At 50.0% G+C, this 17,061-nt stretch overlaps 1 long non-coding RNA gene across 1 annotated transcript; it reads right to left on the bottom strand.

The window, feature by feature from the left end:
- Window positions 1-9,734: 9,734 nt before the first annotated feature.
- LOC144287409 (uncharacterized) lies at window positions 9,735-13,705 on the bottom strand. The gene is made up of 3 exons (XR_013355209.1): window positions 13,024-13,705; window positions 9,999-10,126; window positions 9,735-9,900 (listed from the first exon to the last, which is right to left on the bottom strand). It is a non-coding gene; the product is annotated as an uncharacterized LOC144287409 (long non-coding RNA).
- Between the last annotated feature and the right edge of the window lie 3,356 nt (window positions 13,706-17,061).

The following is a 17,061-nucleotide window of genomic DNA, read 5'->3' as shown; positions in this document are numbered from 1 at the left end:
GTCATTACAGGACCTACAGAGATTGCCATGCAGCTAAGTGCTGGGGGTGGGAGGGAGCAGTTTATATTGTATCTCCTGCCCAAAACTCTGATACAATCCTTACATCAGCTCCTTTGCATCAATAACCAAGAAATGTAAGCAAAAAAAATTGACCTAGAAAGAAAGCTCAAACAAAAGGATATAAACTTTCAAATGGTATCAAAGTCTTCACCTACTGTTCCAAAACTAATTATCTCAAATTTAGTAGCTTAAATAATACATGTTGTTGTTGTTGTTGTTGTTGTCGTCGTCGTTGTCACATAGTTTTTGAGGGTCAGGAGTTGTGACTCAGCGTCCCTCCAAGGGATTTCAGCCAATGTGGTGGCCAGCCAGGGCTACATCATCGAAGGCTGGACCAGGTTGGAGGCAGCTCCGCTGTGGGCATTTGCTACCTCTGTTGCTTGCCCACGGCCCTGTCCTCAGGATAGTATGAGCAGCCTCCAGACAGGACACACGTCACAATGTCTGTAATGACCTAGATTCAGAAATGCCACAGCATCGTTTCTGAAATATCCTATTGGTTACACAGGCCAGCTCCACCCTTCGTAAGAGGCTTTAGTTTTAGAGCAGTTTTAAGTTCACAACAAAATTGAGGGAAAGGACAGAGATGTCCCACATCCCCAGCTGACTGGGACAGTTGTCATGACTGAGCGCCCAGAGTCCACAATTCACATTAGGGCTCACTTGGGGTGTCGTGCCCTCCATGGGTTTGGACAAACGTGTAATGACGTGTCCACTGTGACAGTGTCCCACAGAGTGGTCCTGCTGCCCTGACATCCTTCATGCTCCACCAGTTCATCCCCAACCCCTCCAATCACCCATCTTGAACTGTCTCCACAATTTTGCCTTTTCCAGAACATCATGTAGTTGGAATCACAGGATGTAGGCTTTTCTGATTGGCTTCCTTCGCTTACTGATGTGTCTCTTCAGGGGTTGAGGGCTCATTTCTCTTTGGTGCTGAATGATAACCCATTGTCTGGACAGACCATAGTTTATCCACCCGTCACCCATGGAAGAGCATCTTGGCTGCTTCCCAGTGTTCAGGCCATCGCTTCACAATGCTGGAGAGGAACACAGGGAGTTTCCAGGAGAGGAAGAGGAATCATTGGGCCGCCATAGAGAGTGGCCAACAGAGTTGGCCCCATTCCACATGCCTCCTACATGTGCAACACACCCAGCACTTTCCAAGACCTACAGCAGGTGCAGCGCAAAGTCCAAGATTTCATGAGCTGAACTAGGTCCAGGCCTGCACCGTGGTCCTCAGGAGTGGTCCTTATATTCAGCACCCCGAACACAGCTCCTCTCACTAGGAAGATCCTCAAGACAGAGAGACATGGACAGGACAGCAGGGCACAACAGCCCTAGATACTCAAAGCAATCTCTATGATACATGAGATTCCTTTTCCTGTTTTTTGTTCTCCGTCTGTTTGTCTGGCTATTAGAGTCCACCATGTAAAACAGACTGTCCTTTTCTCCCCTGAACTGCCCTGACACTTTTGTCAAAGACCAGCACAGATCAACAGATCTGTCTGGCGCTTCACGGTACCACACCACCTAGATTACAGCCGCTCTGCAGTGAATCTCGAACCTAGGCTGTCTGAGCCTCCAGCTTTGCTCTTTTTCAAAATTGTTTTGGATACTCTCACTCCATATAAATCTTAGGATCAGTTCATCAACATTTGTATCCGTCTATATCTCTCTATCATCCATCAATTTACCTATTGATGCATCAACCAATCTGTCATCTATTGATCTATCTTGATTCGGGCAGAACTGGCATCTTCACAATACCAAGCCTTCCAATCCAGGAATCCCCACTCATGTAGCTATCTTTGTTTCATTTATTAGCATTTTGTAGCTTCAAGCATACGTATCCTGCACATTCTTCACATTCTTTGGCTGTGTGTATATCTAAGCATTTCTCTCTTTTTTGGGTGCAAAGTAGTTCTTCTTGAGTCTAGAAAGTTGGTTCCCTGTGCACTCTCCAGCCTGCAGGGACCCGTTTCACAGTCCTCTTGCCAGAAATACAATCTTTCTTTCAAAGGTTTTGCTGCTATGCCCAAATGCTGTTCCACACTCAGACTCCCTCACAGCAAAGCTGGAGGGTGAAGAAGGAGACAGGAGGACCTCCCTGCCCTGGCAGCAACCTGCCTAGAATCTTGTCCAGAGTTGTCTGCTGTGATCAGGGGAGAAGTGATTACAGCAGCATACTCTATTGTGGCTAGCCCAGAGGTCCCATGGGAAGATGACTCGTCACAAATGCAAATGGTTAATTGACAAGGGGATGTTTAACTACTCTGTTTTTCTTGGGTCACTTTTGATAATTCATGTCTGTGAAAAATATGGTCCATTTCATCTAGTTGTCAAATTTATTGGCACAGGGTTGTTCACCATATTTATTTATTACTAGCATTTCATTAGCTGGTCTACAGAGATTTCTTCCTTTTATTCTTGGAATTGGTCACTTGAGTCTCTCTTTTTTAAAAAATCATTATTGGGATCCCTGGGTGGCGCAGCGGTTTAGCGCCTGCCTTTGGCCCAGGGCGCGATCCTGGAGACCCGGGATCGAATCCCACGTCGGGCTCTCGGTGCATGGAGCCTGCTTCTCCCTCTGCCTGTGTCTCTGCCTCTCTCTGTGCGTGTGACTATCATAAATAAATAAAAATTTTTTTAAAAAATCATTATTACTGACTAGTCTAACTACAGACTCATACTTTTACTGATTTTTTTCCCCCAAAGAGCTGAGTTTTGGCTTCAATGTTTTCTAACATTTATTTTCTATTTCACCAATTTCTGTTCCTTTTTTTATCATTTATTTCCTACTAGTCACTTTCAGTCAAAATTGCTTATTTTTCACTAATATCTCAAGTTGTTAACTGATCATTGAATGTAGATATTTCTTCTTCTCTGATATATGAATTTAACTCTGTAAATTTCCTTCAAAGTACTGTTTTAGCTGCATCTATTAAATTTGATATGTTGTATTTTCATACAATTCAACTAGAAATATTATTTCATTTTCTTTGTGATTTAACCTGTGGTTTATTTACCAGTGTGCTGCATAATTTCCAAATACTTGAGGAATAGCCTCGTTATATTTCTGAGATAGACATCTAACTTAATCTCATTATGGCATTCTCTCTCAGGCCACATTCAGACATTTGGTCTTACTTGAAGAATTTATTTATTTTTTTAAAAGATTTATTTATTTAAAAAAAGATTTATTTATTTATCATCAGAGACACAGAGAGAGGCAGAGACACAGGCAGAGGGAGAAGCAGGCTCCCTGCAGGGAGCCTGATATGGAACTTGATCCCAGAACTCTGGGACCACGTCCTGAGCCGAAGGCAGATGCTCAACCATTGAGCCACCCAGGTGTCCCTACTTACAAGAATTTAAATTAAATACAACCTCTGGGGCAGCCTGGGTGGCTCAGCGGTTTAGCGCCACCTTCAGCCCAGGGCCTGATCCTGGAGACCTGGGATCCAGTCCCACATCGTCTCCCCGCGTGGAGCCTGCTTCTCCCTCTGCCTGTGTCTCTGCCGCTCTCTGTGTGTCTCTCATGAATAAATAAATAAAATCTTAATAAATAAATAAATAAATAAATAAATAAATACAACCTCTGTCAGATTTCAATCCTCTTCAATCTCTTGAGGCTTGTTTGAGGCTCCAGCATACAGAATACACTAGAATAGCACAGGCACTTGAAAATAATTTGTATTTTGCTGTCGTCGGGTGTGTCATTCAAGAAATATCAGCAAACTCAAGAAGGTTGTTGTATTGTTTAGATCTATTTCTTGTTGTTGACTTCTGTCTAATTCTTTCATAAGTTGCTGACTCGGGGATATGCAATCACCAGCTACAACTGTGGGATTTCCCATTTCCCCCATTAATTCTATCTACTTTTGCTTCATGTATTTTGAAGCTCCATCATGATGGAATTGACACTTAGATTGTTGTATCTTTTTTCTTAACTGACCCTTCTGTTTACATTTCCTTCTTTAGCTCTCATGATGCTTTTTATCTTGAAATCTATTTTTCTGATATTGCTATAACCACTTGAGCTGTTTATGCTTCATGCCTGCGTGGTGTATCTTTTTCCATCTGTTTCCATCATCTATCTGTGAGTTTGCATGTAAAGTCAGATTTCTGGGAGAGCAGGGAGTTGGGTATGGTGTTTGTGTCTGTCTGAAAACCTCTTCTCTCTATGTGGAGTGTGGAGTGAGCTAACACTTGGTGTCAGGATGGGCACAGTTGTCTGGGTGCTATCATTTCCTACCTGTCCCTTCTGGGGTTTTGTTATTGTTTCTCTTTCTCCTTTCAGGCCTCCTTTGGATTATTTACATGGCTGTCATGGGGACTTGAGTGAGGTTTAAGTCATCTGGATCATCCAGAAAATAACAAGGTGACCTTGGACAGGTTGCCTCACCAGGTGCCTGGAAGAAGGAAAACAAAATTCTCTCTGGAGGAAGCAAACATTAAATTAGGCTCAGGTGGTCTCTACAGATACCTATGTGGTGCACACGCACACATGCACATATGTACACATATACGAAAAAATATATAGAAGTAAACCGGACAAATATTTCTATCTAAAGTGAAAACATAGAATTCCATAGACTTGACACCTGCTTTAGTCAGGACCCACGTGCAGAGAAGTGAATGCACTCAGGCAAACATGAGCAGGAATGTGGGAGGCCCCCCAAACAGAGGGTTGTAGGTAGACTCTAGGACAATGCACAAAATACCTTGCACAAGGGGCTGTCCCAATGCAACATTCCCCTGCCACTGACAGGGAAGGGGTGCCTCAGCCTTCTTCCTGCCCGCCTGAGCTTCAAAATCAGGCCCTACACAAGGGCATCTGACGACTGGGGCATCCAAACCTCAGCAGGGACCTGAGTGCCAGAGAGCATGCAGGAAGGGAGAGGGTCGTTTCCTTGACTCTGACAGCCAGGAAGGCCCCTGAGAAGATGTGGAAGTGGGCTCTTCGTAAGGCTCTATCCACCTGCCCGGAGCCCTCGTCTTCTGTGGGTGGGGCCTACAGGTAACATATGCAGAGACCAGGGGCAGGGCCGTCTACTGTGGGTGAGGTATAAGGTAACACAGGTGGAGGGTGGGGGGGAGGGCTGTCCTCTGTGGGTGGGAAATACAGGTGACACGCGCACAGACTGGGGAGCGGCTCCATCTTCTGTGGGCAGGGTGTAAAAGTAACACACACAGACTCAGGGGGAGAAGCACCCCGTCTTCCGTGGCTGGGGCTACATGTGACCCATGAAGACACCATCACTGCCCGAATCTGAGCAGATAGCAGAAGCTCCAGCTCTCTTGCTCAGGGTCATGTCCTCAACCAGCCACGGAACAAGGCACAGTACCTCAATCAGCAGCTTGGAGGGACACAGGTGAAAATCTCCAGGAGAGGAGGTGAGCCTTCGATCAAGCATGGGTCACTTGGTGGGATGGAGCCAACAAGCAAGGCGTCCGGGGCGCACGCGGCCCACTGGGTCAGCTCCAGCAGCATGGCAGAGACAAGGAAAGATGTGAGCCTGTAAAACACAGGACTTTCCCCTGAGCACCTCCGAGGGCAGCCCCAGGACGGGGGCACTGTCAGCTCTCGGTCAGAGCCGGGCGTCTCCAGGTCGGGTCTCCTCAGGGACAGCTCACTCGTATGCAGTTGGGTGAGCCCTGCCTCGGAGCCAACCTTGGCAGGAGGGCTGCCTGGGGACACTGCAGGGATGCGCTGTCTGGAGCAGCGGGGGTCCTGCCTCCCAGGGACCAGTGCCTCAGGCCCAGGGCAGAGAGGACAGTCGTGCCCAGAAGGGAGCAGACACACCCAGGGAAGGCTGGGAGAGGGCAGTCGCTAGGAAGGACCCGAAAACAAAAGGTAAAGTTAACACAGTGTAATGATAGTGCAATTTCCAAATATTATGTAAGAGGCAGCCTCAAGACAAATATTTTTGAATTTCTAATGGAAAAATAACATTTCTTTTATTTATTTTTTATGTATTTTTGAGTGTTAACAAATAGTTCTAGTGATAATTAGCATCTTTGTGTATTTATTGAGAACCAGCACTAAATCTGTATATTTACAGAAAAGTGCCTTCGACACAGATAATAGCACAATTCCATGTTTGTGAATTGACAGTTTTCTCTAAACAGAGAGTAGAAATTCAGCAATTATCACTACAGCTGTTTGTTAAAATTTGACAATAGATAAATAATGACTAGAAATCAATCTTTTCATTAAAATTCAAGAAACAAAAATATCTAAAGGAAGTTTATTATTCCTTTAACAAGTCCAGGCCAGTCTATAGGAAACTCCTACACATACATTTTGGCATCATTTCCATTTCTGTGGACTCACAGCAGTCGGACCCACAGCATCCAGGGTTTCTCGCAGATGTGCATGGCGCTGGAGATAGGGCGAGACCAGACCCCTCACCCTCCTCACCTTCATCTCCATGTCCTAATGGCTGAGGCTGTGCGCATGACTCACACTCACACAGCTGCACACCCACGCTCACATACTCACACATGCACCCTTGTACATCTGCAACTCACACTTATACACACATTCTCACACATTGGCTCATGCACACCCACACACTCACACTTGCACAAATCTGCACACCCACACATTCGTGCACATGCATTTGCACACTCACATCCTTGCACGTGTGCACACGCATATACCTGCACACGTATACACCTCACATTCACACTCTCACACATGCTCACCTTTACATACACATCACACACATGCTCACACATTCGTGTTCACCACTCACAGTTCACTCACACATCTGCACACTCACACATGCTCACACATTCACAGTCACACATCTGCACACCCACACAATCCATTGCACATATTTGCACACTCACATGTTCATACTCTCACAATTCACACACATATTCACACACACATACACACATTCACTCACACACAGATGGTGCTTGAGCTTTAAGTGTTCACATTACTTATTCTCTCAATTGACTGGAGCAGCAAATGTGTTCTTGCCCCAGATAACCCCTCCCTCTTCCAAACAAACAAACAAACCGGTTTGTGTTGTAGACATTAATTCATTGAAAACATTGGGTTAGATATAATCTGAGAATTATTTGTGCTATGGGCTCTTATTACAAAGAAAAGGCAGGAATCACAAACAGCGCCAAGATGGATGAGTGTGATGAGCCACATTTTATTCAGCAGTAGAAGGGGAGGAATGCTGCTCGCTGTCAGTAAATGCAGACAAGCTCCATTTCGCAGGATGGACGAGGATGGACGACAGGTATTTGCCTTCTTACCAGGGATGGGTCAGCCTGTGGCCGAGCAAGCAATGATCGGCAAAGGTCTTCTTCAATAAGATTTCTCGCAGGGTTTCTGCCTGATTTTCAGCTTGCTGGAAGGTAGGCAAAGAAAAGAAAAGGTAAATTCCAAATGAATCTCCATCGAAGGATTTGGGGCCAGCGGGAGCCCCTCTCTCATGATTTCTGCTTCATTTCCACCACACTACCTCTGCAGGTGCACACACATGTGTACGTCCATCCTTACCTGGGCTGGGCGGTAAAGCCACTACTCATGCTGGAACTATAGGACAGCCACCTCGCAAAAGCCCACAACAGCTTGCAGATCTTCGGTTTTGAACTTTCCTTAAAAGAGAAATGTAGTATTTTCCATTTTGGAGCAGGGACGTTTCTTTCTTTGTCTTTTCCCTTCTGCCCTTCTTAAACACTCTGTATTTTAATGAATCTCAGTGGAGGTGTTACCTCACACATGGAGAAAGGCAGTTATGAGAAACTGTACAAGCACAGCCACATGGGTCTAGAGGTGGTGTTGGTCACCCTGCCGCTGCACCCTCACCACCACCCCCTACAGCCTGGCCTCTGTCGGGACCCCGTCACCAAGCCTGCGCCACACCGTGTGGCTGCCGTTGGCATACCTCAGTGGGCTCCGTGCTGTGAGCATGAGAATGGAGCAGCATGTGGATGGGAGGCTCTTTCTGAAGCGGTCGTTGCATTACGCAAGCCAGCCAGGATGCTGGGAACACGACTGCAAGTGAGCCATGTGGGGTCGTGACTATCTCAAAAGTGAATACAGTTTTGGTCAAAAGTTTGGTCACTAGTGGAGGGAAAACCCTCCCCTTACGTTTTCATGCCAGGACACAAGCAGAGGCTTGTGAGTGCTCATCTCGTCAACAAGCAGGGAATCAATTGTCTGTTGACCAGCTTTCTTGCTTGAGGCTGGATGCAGGAAGCACATGATGGATATGGCTCCTTCTCAGTGGTAGTTTATAGAGAAATGATTTCCATTAGAGTCCTTCGTGGGTTCACCATCACACCTGGGTTTGCACCCTAACTGTGCCCCGATGATCACACCCAGGGCTGTGAGACCTCGAACGTGAGCAGCAGTAAGCCAGTTCAAACTGGCCTGAGAAAGACGTGGAACGCTCTGGTCTGTGTCCATCCAGGTGTTCAAACCATGAGGACCCGGAGGTCAGGCCCAGCCCTGCTGTCACCCGTGCTGGCTTCATTCTCTCAGAAGGCTTGCCCCACATGGGACGAGGATGTCACCAGCATTTCCAGGACTCCAGTCTGCCAGCTTAGCAGTGCCCACTCCCTCCCAAGTGGTCCAGACAGAGGGCCTGTGCGTAAGCATATGCATAGAAGTTCACTCCATCACACACGTACATGAAGAGGGCAGGAGAAGGACCAAGCAAAAGTGGCAGGGTGCCACGCGGGAGCTTCAGGGTCTGTGCGCCATGCTCCAGGCCTTAGTGGGACTAATCTAGTTTTCAGCGAGGCTGATGTACTTCTTTTAAAGCTGCCCTCCCCCACCATGGCTCCCACAGCACCCCAGCAAGCTGGCCTGGAGTCCTGAGCCTCCCCAGAGTCAGCTGAGGCTGGAGCCAGCATGGGGTCCCCCTTAGCTGACCCGTGAGGCTTGCAGGGATGGGGGAGGCTTCTCAGAGGGGACCAGGTGCTGGTCAGGAGATGAGTCTCCCACGACGCTTCCCCTCAAGATCCGTCCCAGTGGCCTCCCTTCTGTCCTTTCTTTGGTCTGCTTAAGCAGAAGCCACCAGATCGTGATGCTTAGAAGCAAAAATCCCAGCAATTCCAACCCAAACTGTCATGGGACTGATCAAAATCTGTGATTCTAACACATCTGAAAGCAGCGATGGGGCCTCATCATAGAAAGAGGTGAGATCAGTTAAGAAAATTCAGTCATGTTCTTTTTGAATAAAACTATCTTCCTAAATTTTTTACAAAAGTACTTATTTTTTCAAACATGGAAATAAACTGGATCAATGGGGTTATTTTATCAAAACACTCTGTCACACACAGTATTTGTAATTAAGCCCTGAAATCCAACCTAAACCAATCTACTTAAATGACCTCAAGCACACAAGGAAACATCAAAGTTTGGGCATGAAGTGGGGGGTTTAGACTGGCCCTGGAGGTTGGTGGCGGGAGGGGGGGTGGCGTTCAGCCATGACGGTGCCAGAAAATCAAAGGAGCCCCTGGGAGCCCAGAGATCATCTTTAGAATGGAGCAGTGTGGAAATACCACCTTTTATCCATTTCTTATAAAGCATAAAGACAATTGCTGCAGTTTCTACTTATTCATATTAGAATTGTCGTACTTTCCACGAAATGCTATTTTCTCCCTCTTAGGTGCTCAGGCGATTGTCATATTTTACACGGTTCTGGGATCTGTGCTTTTTGTGAGAAGTTCACCCTCTAGGTTCAAACACACTGCATTTCCTGGTAAAATTTTATCTTGCAATTATTACACTTTTTAAAACATTTTCATGCCACAAGATGTGAAGTCCAAAATATTTGTGTTTCCGATTGTCAGTCTTTCCTTCAAGATGTCAAAGTGAAAACAAAATAGACAATTCATTTTGTTGAATCAATACAGGCATATTATCACAGCAAGATTATAATTCAGGTACACAATACCTGCGTTTTCAGAGCACAGCAAGGAAGCCGGGAGGTGCTCAGAGGCGCAGCAGGTAACTAATATCAATAAAGTAGCCCAGATTTGTGTTCCAACAACAGAGCAGGGGTCGGACGTCAGCCTACAAAAGCTGATGAAAAGCATGGTTAAGGTCAGAGGCCCCCAAACCCACCTCACAGCTGGTGGGAGGGCCGCGGGGTTGCCAGAAAGGGACGCGTCTAGCATGGCCTCCCCATGCCCGTGCCCGGGTCTCCATTAGGAGACCCAGGTCATCTGGAGCAGGGACCAGCTCTGTCTGCAGTGGGGATATTCCAACACGTGCCGGACACTGTCCTGAAGCTCCATGTCTCCCTCCTGCTTCCCTCCCTCCATAGCGCCCCGTGGCTACCACCTCACACCCTCTAGACCTCCTCCCTCCTCATCTTCTTCCCTCCTCTTCCTTCCTCCCTCCCCCTCCCTCCTCCTTCCATCCCCCCTCTTCCTCCCTTCTCCCTCCTCCCATCCTCCCCCTGTGCCACTCTCTCTCCACACTGTGGCCTCAGCATTCTGACAATCTCTTCTCCAGAGACAATTTTATAACAAAATAGAATAGATCTCAATCACACACAAGTAAAGCAACACTTTACAGTATTTAAGCACACTTCTGAATGTACTGAATATACATATAATCTGAATGTAAATTATATGTCTATTTTGGCTCCCAGAGAATACTATCTCCAGAACTTAATGACATGCAAAGTTCCCTACCAAGTCAATAGCATATCCCAAAATACAGAACAATTTATTGGTTGTCTACCAAGCAAGACTTGAAGCCTCAAGGCATGCGTAGCTGACTCCCAGGCCAAGACCACACCGTGTCCACAAGCACACACACCCTTTCCTTCCCCGTGCCCAGCAGCGTCCTCAAGACAAGTCCATAAGTCGATGTCCCTGTCACAAGAGGAGCTTACAGATGTTTGTTCCAGTACGTCACCATTTTCAAGGCAGTGATTCATCACAATATTTCCTGAAAAGAACCACTCAGCACCTAAGGACAGGAAGGCAACCCCCCATCCCCTGCTCTGCCACTGCTGGGCCTCCAATCCACTGCTGTCCACCCACGGCCAGTGACACGTGGCCTACGAGCCCAGTGGATGCCCTGAGCCACAGGGCAGTGCCCTCAACCCCAACCCATGAAGATATAAACTTATTCACCCCATCTCCCCGTGACATGGCCGTGGGTCTGTGGTGGGGGGACGTTGTGATGGGCAAGTATTGCCCAGCCATGCCAGGAGGGAAAAACTCTTGGCTTTCCCGTCAGAAACCGAACATTCCAGAACATTCTGGGGGCCCAGAAATGGGCCAGGATATCTGTTTCCATCATTCTCAGGAATGATGTTTCAATCAAAAACCCCAGTGTGGTGGCCTGGTTTCAGGTCCCTTCAAACATGTTGGCCACCCACCCCCTCATCCCAGGGCCCTGACCTTGGGGTTGCATCCACACAAGAGACTACAGGCAGACCACCCCCTACCCCACCCCGGCCCAGTCTTTGCCTCTTGTCTCTGGTGACTCGGGGCCTCAGGCCTGGACGCTGCCGCACACAGAATAGGACCGTGCACACTGGCCCCACTGCTTCCCTGGATGCCCAGGGTGAGGCCAGCCAGCGTGCACATGCCCTGCACCCACGAGGCCTGGAAAGCGTGCCCCTGCCAAGACCAATGCCCACCTTCTTTTCCTTCAGCCCCAGAACCCTGCAGCCTGTGTCTGCCTGCCTCTAGAGAGGCCATAGGTGCAGACCTGGGTTCGGCCACAAGGAAATGGGTTCCAGAGGGTTGCAGAGGTCCAGCTGGGCTTGGGCGGCTTGCCGGCCTGTCCCCACACAGGCCCTGAGCAGGGTGTCCACCCCTCACCATTAGACATGCGTTCTGGGGACAGACCTCCTGCCAGCACCTTCCTCCTGTCTGCTCACGCTGGGCCAGAAAGAGGCCGCTCACACGGCTTTGCCAGGCCCACTCTGCTAGGGGAGCAGCACCCCAACCTCGCAAGTGCTTGGCACAGAATACAGTCCCTTTCTTCACACAAACTCTGGTCCAGGCTTCCAGATCACAGAGAACATGGCTGGGTGTCACCCCAAAGCAGGCTGGAGACACTCATGGAGGGGGTTCTGTGGAGGGCCTGGAAGGGTGGGGCAGAGGCAGACTAGGGAGAGGGCGAAAAGGCTTGCTCAGGTATTACCAGCATAGTATCTTGACTTTGAGCTCCTGCGTGACAGTCTGACATTTCTTCTGGAAACATCCACTGAGGCTGCTCCATCAGCAGCTCCCAAGGCCACCCTGGGAAACATGCAGCCACCACAGCCAGGCCCTCACACTGCAGGTCAGGCCACTGAACAGATTCAGGAGGCTTGTGACCCCAGTGCCCTTCTTCCCTCATCAACGACCCACAGAAGCCCCGAAGGTCCCTTGTCAGGTGAGGCGACAGCCACAGCACCGCGTCTCCTCTGCTCCATCCACAGTGAGCTCTGTTTTGGGGTTCTCTGCCCCCTGAGCTAGCCCCTCTTCAGGACTCCCTCCCCCGAGTCCCTGAGCTAGTCCCTCAGCCACTGGAAGCCACATTAATGCTCCAGGTAGCCCAGGAGAAGAGGTGCGGGCACGGCCTGGGGCTCTGTACCCCCTAGGACCCACCACGTGTTTTGATGCTCCAAGGACCATGCCTGGGCCCAAGGTGGCCTCCCCCAGCTCCAGGGCATTCCCTGACACCTCTGAGCCGAGCCTGTGTCCACTCCACGCAGCCCAAGAGGCCTTGGGGCCCTGCCCAGCCCGCTGCTCCATCCACTGTGCTCTGCTAGCATCTTCTGGAGGGTCCCGCCCAGACTGGCATTTACCCACTTGTGGCAATTTCCCCACTGTGTACACACGAGTCATTTTGCAGCTGGGCTCAGATCTCCAGGACAGCCTTCTCCATGAGGCTCCATTTGCTTCCTCCTAATCTGCGCTGCATAAAGTGAACAAATGCCCCCTCTACCCCCCCCCACATGCTTATCTCACTTTTTTAGAAATGAGATGAAAGCTTCTCTGTGTTGAAGCCTTAGAGATGGTCCTCCAGCATTCTGCTGTCTATGAATGTGCACACACAGGGCAGCAGATGGCTCAGGCTGTATTTACACAACAGCCAGGGACTGTTACTTTAATGTGCTATTTCTCCCAAATTCTCTATCTGGGCGGCACAGCATCCTGACTCAGCAAGCACGGGGCAGGGGCCTGAGCACCAGCTCCAGCGTGGCCAACTTCCCCTGAGATGTGACTTCAGAGTGGAAGACATACCCCCCAACCCAAACCCCCGTTCCTCCTGCCTGCCTACCCCCTCCCTGCATGGCATCCACTGGTTTGGAGGGGTTGTCCTCCAAAACTGCATTTCAAAATGTGAGCTCCCCCAGGACTGCAAGATGTGGGCTGTTTCCTAGAAGCACCTCACAGGGACTGGGGACAGAGCTACACTCAGGGCAGTGCTGGACGGAGGGTAGGGATGGGAGGGTCCGATTCCTGGACTCTGTCTTTCTGCAGCAGGGGGGGAGGGGTCGGGGGCCCCAATTCCTGGTCTCTGTCTTTCTGCAGCAGGGGTGGGGGAGTCAGGGGCCCCGATTCCTGGGCTCTGTGTGCCCACGGCAGGGGTGAGGGTTGGGGGGCCCCAATTCCTGGGCTCTGTCTCCCCTCGGCAGGGGTGTGAAGCCCGGGGCCACTGTCCAAGGTAGCTGATGGGTGCTGTGCCACTCTCACTGCAGGGGTGAGCTCCCACAGGCTCAACAATGAGCCCCGAGATCACAGTGTGGGTCACAATGGAGAAGTCAGAAAACCTGAATCAGAACAAACTGCCCACAACATGTGACATGAAAGGAAGGACCGTCAGTGGCCAGGTAAGCTGTGGGACCCGGTATTCTCTAACAATAATAGAGCATGTCCCACCGGGGACAGTAAACAGCCAAGAGCTTGGGCTGACACAAATAAATAACAGATACATAAGGGGAAGGGAAGTTCTCACAGCAGAATTCCAACTCATGAATGGAGACAGGGCGATGGAAACGGAAAGTCACACCTGGCCAGCAGCACAGTGATACCTGTCGGCCGCAGAAGCATCGACGCGGGCAAAAACTGGTTGGTGAAATTATAACAGGAAATGGGACGCCTTGTCCCAAAATACCTTCCCACCAAACACTTGCTGGTTGCAAAGGGGAAAACCACATTCCCTGTGGAGAGACCTGGCATGGCTCTGACCCCTGGTGGAAGTGGCCCTCGCAGGGAAGAGACACACTCTGACACCCAGCACGCCGGGGGCACCCTGAGGAGGACCTAGCAATGCGTCCACAGCATTCTGGCCCAAAATGTAAGCCCTCCACTATCCAGGAGGAAAGCCCAGCCAAACCCTAACTGAGCGACGTTGGGGTAAATTATAGGTTCTCACTCTGCAAAACCGGCAAGGCCAGTAAAGACAAACAGGTGTGGAGGCACCATCTCAGATCCAAGAGCTGCAGAGAAGCAACCAGACGTGGTGCCCATGTTCAGCTCCTAGACCAGGAAAGGGACATTTGTGGGGAAATGGGCAATAAGGTCCATAGGTCAGCTAGTAAGAATGCACTGTGCTAACTGCTGACTATGGTGCTGAGCTGTGATTCTGTGAGTTGTTAACATCTGGGGAAGCTGCCCACAGGAAGGGTCTGCGGGAATCTTGTAAATCTGAAATTATTTCAGAATGAAAAGTTACAAGATAAAGCAAAGCTGTTGATGAATGGGTGTCCCTCAGGGTCTCCTCTCAGGCCTTGCTTTGACCACGGGCACTGCCCACACCACACCTCAGCGTGACAGACCTAAGTCCCTGCAGCTGGGCTGGTGGCTGGCCCCTCTAGGCCCAGACCTCTGTGCACTGGGATCCAGGGAGGCATCTGGCAGGTGTCCTCTGTCACCTTGCTCACCAGGGGCCATCCAAGACCTGCCCCAAACCTCCTGCTCTCCCCCTCCAACACTAAGACCCTGCTGCACGCACACAGGGGCAGGGAGACAATGAAAGACTCTGCATCTGCTTCCCTGGCCGTGCTGATGAGCCCCGTCTTCCTGCATATTCCTGAGTTCCACACCTTCATTTCCAGGTCTTGTTTCTGCTCTTCCACATCACGGTTTAAAGGATCCTTGCATTCAAGCATAAGGAAACACAGAGGCATTTTCTAGGGACTCTAGTACCTTCTTCAGCAAGGGTGATGCACAACCAGAGCTGCCCTTGGCTGCCCTGGTTGAGATAGCAGGCCTTGAAGGCTGAAATGTTGGGATGTGGATGGCTGTCATCTCTACTGGGGAGTGAAGGAGCCGCGTGAGCGCTCCCACAGGCCCAGCACAATGCCCGGGCCCCAGGGCAAGTCTGGGGTGCAGGTGGGGGACATAGGGTCTGTGTGCCACCGATGGCGGACACCATGAAAACCATTGTGGTGACCCGGGGGGCAGAAGGATGCATGACATCAACTCCACCTAGGAAAGAAGTAGGAGGGGATGCTTCCTGGTTGAGCCCCCGTCAAGCTCTCAGCATCCTGGTATCTCTCCCCCACAGTCCCTCACTCACAACACCTCTGCAACCCTAGGCCTCATGTTAACATTAACATGAATATAACACACAACACACCTAATGTACATAAGCAGTATATGAACATGTGTACAAAATAACACGTGCAGAACACACGTGCACACTCACATTGCACGTTACATATAACACATTCAGAGAGCAATGCAACGTGCAAGCATAACATACATAACATACATGTGTGATATGCATTATACACGTGTAAACAGCATGCATGCATAACAACGCACCTCCACAGCATGTGTAATGCACACACAGGGCATGAACACACCTGCAGAACCTACCATAGTGTTAACACCTCCACTGTATTTTCACAAAGGAGGCTACACACACCATCGTTATACTTTGTGAGTGGTTGATTTGCTAAGTATCAGCTTCGGACGCATTCTTCCATTTTGGAAACCTTCAGGTCTGCTCTCCTGTACACATGTGCGCGCATCAGGACCACCACCTGGGACCAGCTTCTGGGCGCTGCTCACGGGAACACTGCTGAGTGGCGTCTCACCAGTGAGAAGCTTCCCTAGGTCATTGTCTTCCCGCCTCCTGGTTTCCCCAGAGCCCGCCCTCTACCCCAAGGGGCCCCTCCCACACACGCTGGGGGCCAGTCTTCTCTTTCTGGAAGCCACAAAGCCTTCTGCAGGAGTGAGAGCAGGCACTTACAGCCCCACCACAGTAATGAATTGCCCCTGTTAGCACTTGCAGCAAGGGTTCTGTATTGTGGCCAAGGAGCATAATGAGTGTGTCATGAAAGGAAAATAGTTTTAATTAAAGCTGCTAAGAACAGTGCCAAGAAAACCAAGGCTGGAACAGGGACCGGAGGCTCGCACCACACCTGCTTCTGCTGCACAGGCGGGGTGAGCCGTGAAGCCAGGGACGGCCACAGGTCTGGATGGAGGTGGGGGGCATGCCCCCTCCCCCTCACATGACCCCGTTAAAGGGGCAGAGATTAGGGCTCATCATGGTGAGGATTCCTGTGCCCCATTCGTGGTCAAGGTGGGTTTCACCTTCTCTCCACTTTCCCTCCCTGGTCCCTGGATGAGGGCTGTCCTTTCAGAGACTTAGGTTTGTGCCCTGAGCACATTAGCAGTGCTCTTCCCGGCCCGTATGTCCACCGAGCCCACAGTGATGAGTGCAGTTTCTCCCTCCTTCTTCCAATGCTGGGGTCACCCAGAGAGAGGGGCTTGTGCTTCTAGTGGCATCTGGGGCCATGGCCACCCCAGGAAGAACTTCTCATTTCTTTTACTCAGAGATTCTGAGATTTATGCACAGGCTTCCGGCCTCCGTGCAAGGACTTGGGGGACATCTGTCAACTGCAAATAGACCCTTGTGTGAGTTAACAAGACACACTTGGGAGAAGGGACGGTGCAGGGACCCCCTGGGGGGCCGTGAGGTCATGGTGGTACCATCTCAGGAGCAACCGAGAGGATGCGAGGGCTCTGCTCACTGTGGTCCTGGGACCCCCA

Source organism: Canis aureus, chromosome 17, assembly GCF_053574225.1.
Source record: "Canis aureus isolate CA01 chromosome 17, VMU_Caureus_v.1.0, whole genome shotgun sequence".
Classification (NCBI taxonomy): Eukaryota; Metazoa; Chordata; class Mammalia; order Carnivora; family Canidae; genus Canis; species Canis aureus.
This window is presented reverse-complemented; position numbering and strand designations above follow the sequence as displayed.